We start from the raw sequence: 6000 nt of genomic DNA, 5'->3' as shown, positions 1-6000 counted from the left end.
GTGTCAACGGCCGTTTCTAATCGATGATGAAAGAGTTCAGTACTAACGGTGAGAATTCTCAGAGGTTAGGTCGAACTGAACTTGAAACTTCGGTTTGTGGGACTAGTTAGTTGGGTCGGATTAGGTTCCACAGCTTCACGGTTTGTAGGTTCAGTTGACGAAACCATCGAGCATAAGGTTCCGCTCCGCAAAACATGCCTCGAATGGTCTCTGATGCTTTGCAAATACCGTGCGAAGTTACGTGGATAATTCAGAGACCGATGGCGGATTAAAATTTGACTACGTAGTTGGCGTTAGCTTTTTTTCCAATGATTCTAAACGTCGGGTATAATTGTGGTTCGGCTCGAATTCATTGAATTCTTATGCAAACTGAGAGTATAATTGACAATTTTAACTCTTGAAGAATAAATGATGAATGAGGGCCTCTTTGAAGAACGGCTTGCGGGTGGAATCGTAGAGGAAATTCCGAGGGAATGTAGAAACCAGAAGGTAAAGGTAAAAGAAGAGGGAAAGTAAGAAAGTGATAAAGAAGGAAAAAACAAACAAAGACTTTCGTGCGGTGTGAAACATCTGGAACGGAAAACGGCATCTCTGTAGTTTCGTATACTGAATTATTTAGCGTAAACAATATTTGAAACGGTAAACTTCTACTAATTCACTCGAAAATTACGGTAGATAATTCGTATTTTCCTTCCGAACCAAGAATAAGAAAGTCAACGTGATCGTTGGGATGAGAGATGGTGGAGTTAATTAAACAAATTAAATTCGCGCGACGATGCTGTCGCAACGATTAATTCTATTTCGAGCCAAAGCTAAAGTTTGCGTCGCATCCCCGGGCGGTGTAAAGATCGACGATCAATTCTCATCGACGGATTATCACCGCTGTTTTAATATCGTATCAACAGGTAATTGATACCCAATGTAAGCCCCACCATCAATTTCATCATCCGATGAACTTTCCACCGGTTACCGGCTCCCTGATATTTCCATCTGCTGTGATCATTCAAATTAAATGAGTTCGTAATTAGGTACGATAGAAAAATTAGTTACTGCACCAATAGTCCATCTATACGAACGATTAAATAATTCTAAAACGTTAGACATTCGATAAATGATTTTAAAACAAATAAATATAATGCACAAAGACATTAGGTAAGATCCGTACCGAGACTAAATATTAATTTCTCAATTTCTATTTCTTTTCGTACAAAGCTACGGCAGCTCGTATCTTACGTATTCTAACAATTCGATATAATCGATTCACGGATGAGTTACGGTATACGCAAACCAACTTCCCCGGAGGCGAATAATTTTCATAATAAATAATCACGTCCTGTCTGGTAGAATCTTACTCTCTAAGTAACAACGACGAGGCTTATTTTCTCCGAGAGCCCATCGTTTAGACTCTTATAGAATGACTGGAATGGAATTACAAAGCTTTGACAAATTGTTCAATAAGTACGTACGGCGCTGAATCATGTACAAGTTATCGACGAATTTCCTGTGCGAATGAATAACCTTCGTTGAATAAAAACATGAATAATATAAACTAAAGTTTGAATTATTTTTCGATCATCAAATTCTATCGGTATAATCTCTGCTCCGATTTCCTCACGGACTAATCGTTACTCGTTACGAAGTTTGCGGCTGATCGATTTCGCACCTTTAAAAACTAAAGAAGCAGAAAACGAGAAGATCGAATCTCCAGTCGACGCTCTTGTGGTCGGCTTACACAAGTATACTTGATGTAAATAGTACAATGATTCCGTTCTATTTGCACATAATCAACGGAAACTTGCCGCGGATGGTCCGACAGTTTGATTCAGTGACGCGTGCGGTATACGTATGTATAATAATGTATTCCGCCGATGTTATGCACTGGATAACAAGGATGTGCGTGCATATTGTACACGCGTCAGGTACACAATTTCTCTTCGTCTATTGACGCACGGTCAACGTATGTAACACGGCGAGTAAGCGAGGAAAATGCGAAGCCGAGGAATCGCGTCAAGTTATTATTGGAAACATCAACCGGTCCACGTACTCATCTGAAAATCCAATCACGCTTTTACCGTTAATCAGAAAATACACCTATCACGAACAAGGACTGTTATTTACGAATGGGCAGCAACCCACTCTCTCCGTGTATTACAATCGACGTCGTCCATTGAGTAATCGGAGAATAATTAAATTCCTACCGATGTATACTCTGCATTTTAAAACGTGAAAACGACACAAATCCACACCGTAACGAGATATGTTTATACTTATATAATTTAATGGTGAAAACGTATAACGCAAGTAAAAGATAGGTGAAATTTATATCCTCCTGCTCCCGCGGGGATTGCTAATTCTACCGCTTATCCTGGATTCATTTTCAACAATTCCACCGAGCTACTTACACTTCGCCGGGTTTACGAATGTATTCTGATGCGAATATCTGTGCTCTTCACTCCAGACGATCATCGCCCTGGTCAAACGAGTGGATAAGAAAATGAATCGCAATTACCTTGTCATTTATATTGGGTAGATCGCGGATTAGATTTAATTTTTTACCGCAAGTCGTACATGTGGAAGGATTACTAATTAATATACGTACACTTTAAGGGGATAAGAAAATCACTTCGAAAGCTGGATAGTTGTCTTTGCAAGCTGGTGATGTCTGTATAACAACGCGAACGATCCTCATTATTGAATTAAGAATGGCGAGTTAAAAAAAAATTTCTGTTTGGTCAATTTCCAACGGAATATATACGATTCCAAAATATTTCAATGGAACGTGGCTGCGATATGTTGTGCCCGATGAAAAGATTTGCTTGAGGATTAGTATTCGCATGTAAGACGGTTACCTACATTCTCCTCTCAGGCTTACCTACATCGAATAATAACGGAAGAAACTTGTTCGTGGTTTGTGACAGGCTGAAAATCGGTCGTAAAGTAATAGCAACAACGTTAATCGGTCACCGATGGAATACCGCGACCATGACTCAGAATAAACCTGGAAGGTGCGTACGCACGATACAAGTATAATACGGAATGTATAATATAATAATCGTATTCGAGAGGCAAGGGTAAGAGAAAAAGCACAAGACTCATCGTCGTCATCGAGTAAGTGTATCGATGTAGTATTTGCGATAAAAGTTTCACATTGGAAAGTCAAACGCGGTTACACGTTCATTTTCGTAAGTAGGCCGGGGTTAAGTCACTTCAGCGTCCATCGTTTCGCCGTTGAGTGAACCTAAAAACGGCAATCAACCGTCTTGCCTGCATTCCGTAGAGTCGATTTCATCTGCAGTTCTGGATACAAGCTGAGCAGGTGCGAACGGAACCGGAAACGAATGAATCGGACCGAAAGCAGAACGACGAAGACGGACAGCCAGCGAAGAGTCTTTTTCCTCCGACAGTCGGGCGAACTCCCGTCGAAATTTATTAGTCTGATTTATCGTTATCGCAATTAAGCTAAGCTGAGGGAAGGACGCTTTATGGCCATAACGCAAATTAAGAACTTTGATGAACTCGTATAATCGTGATGAACCATAAAATCTGAAGCAGCTACCTAACCGCTGTCCCGTTAATCGCGTTATTTATACGAGTCAGTCGTTTGCAATTGGGATCAATCGAAACGCAGATTTGGAAGTTATTTTAAATTTTATTGCCAAGAACTGTTTTCTTATTTCATCAGCATGATATATGACGTAAATTTAAAAGCTGTCAATTCATTTTTCACAAACTTCAACGACGATCGAGGGTTACGATCGACTTGACAGTTGGCGAATGTCTGCAAAGCTGAAAATTACTCTTCGAAGAGTAAAGTTTAATCAATATCGAAAAATTTATCGCGTCCTGTAAATTTCTATTACACATTGCATAGTGCGTTGAAAATTTTCTCGATATTATTATAAATCGTACGTTTGTCGAAAATCTTTGAAGAGTTATGATATCTACTAAAAATCCCTGCGATACGTGATAAGGATTAATATCGAAACTTCATCTCGTAGGATGTGTATTGTAAGCGAACTCGTGAAAAAGCATTCGAAGGAGTCGTTGAATTTCATTTTCATTGCGGATTTCATTGAGGTTATCGAAATAATATATTGCGGTTGTCCGTTCATCGGATCGATCGTAACTGCACTCGAAACGACGAATTAACCGACTGCAGCAAAAAATCCGTTGCTCCTTTTCGTAGCAGCAACTGCATCGGAAATTTTATCTAAATCGACGTTCGCATTAGCTGCATTGTGGACGGTATAAACCGCGAGATTATGCGAGCAATTCTTGAGTTTGGATCGATTCTATCAATAACAGATCGTCCGTACAGGCTAAACCTCGGGCAAATTACTGCGGGAATTATTCATAAGCCGCGATACGGTTTCGTCTCGAAAAGCACCGCTACATTAGAAGCGCGATCCAAGCGATTAGCGAGACGAGCTATGTGTAACGCGAGTTATACGTGCAGACTTAGGGATTTCGTTCGCACTCCTAAGCGTAAAAAGTACAGTAACCACGTTTTGCACTTGAGCGAAAAAAGAGACAAAAAGCAACAACGATGAAACGTGAAACCAGTATTTTATCCGTTATCCCGACGAACCTTTCAAATTTTAACGGATCTTCGCGTCTCTAAAGCGATTCGTCTTTCTTGCGTCGCTCTTGACACGTATGTACAATTTGACTCATCTTCACACGAGGATAGATTCTTGATTCAAATGGATAATGGGCTACTTATTTCTGTATATATTTGAATAAATATACCTGAACCTGAAAAAAGCAAGTTTGGCCTCGTGAGAGTCAATTAAAGCCCCAGTGCTTTACACGCCCGAGGCGAAGACTCGGTCGGGGAAAGAAAAAAAAAAAAATTAAAACTGCAAACCATTCAACGGTCGATTGGCCACGGTGAAAAATATTTAGACACGGTACGAAGTACGCGATGATTTTGAAAAAATTATTCTTTAGGAACAAAGGTGGCCTGCGGCAATTGCCAGGCCAAAAGCACAACTTTTTGTACATACGAGTTTATAGTCATCGTCGAATGAAATCAGCACAGCGTAAATCGGAGGCTCGCCATATTATTCGTCATTTCACATCGGTAAAAAACTGAATTTCTCTTGCGAAACGAGAACGTTTTAGGTATGAATAATTTTTGTAGTTTTTTCAGTGTCCAATCAGAATCAAATAAATTTAACGCTTAAACCTGCCCCGTGTATGTTCGTTGTGCGACGTGACGGAATTATATTTTAAACTCGAATAAACGGCACTATGTAATAATGAGCGGTTTAGCGGATCGTGTTAGTCTTCGTTATAGAAACAGAAGTACAATATTTAATCTCTTATCAAACAGTTGGTTTCGTTTCTCGACTTCGATATCACGCGCGTGTGCTTAATTGCCCGAAATTAATTGGTACGAAAAAAATTAAATTTTTCCATTCAGCGTATAAGGGAAATAATATTGTAGATGAGAAATAAAAGGCAGACTAAAGCAATTATTGACCGATCAGAAATAGCTGTACACTTGTCAGTTGTTCAAGTATCACGCAACTACAGCTGAATGTTACGAAATACTTCCTAAATTCGAAATGATACCGAAATGACGACTCGGATAATCACTTGGAAAATTCATACGGAGGCAGCGAATTGATGTATAATTTGCCTAGACGGCGTTGTATGCCAAAAATTCTAATATCACGCGACGACAGGGCGGGTAAAAATCAATTCGACAACTTCGAAGCGAAACCAATACATATAGATATCGTACGGATACCTGCAGAGCTTGTGTCTCTAAAAGCACCGAGCTTTATACGTTACACTCGCGCACGTACGCGGTAAGGCAATTTATTTGTCGGTATTTTAAATTGCAAGGGCTTCTCGATGCTTGTGCAATTTAGGAGCATAAATTATCAAACCATAATTAGAAGCATAAATTGCATAAAACGTTGCATCAATTATATCTGCAGCATCGGAAGAACTGTCTCAGGGTAAAAAAAACACTCCGACTTCAAATCACTG

This window comes from Neodiprion fabricii, chromosome 3, assembly GCF_021155785.1.
Source record: "Neodiprion fabricii isolate iyNeoFabr1 chromosome 3, iyNeoFabr1.1, whole genome shotgun sequence".
In the NCBI taxonomy this organism is placed as follows: domain Eukaryota; kingdom Metazoa; phylum Arthropoda; class Insecta; order Hymenoptera; family Diprionidae; genus Neodiprion; species Neodiprion fabricii.
This window is presented reverse-complemented; position numbering follows the sequence as displayed.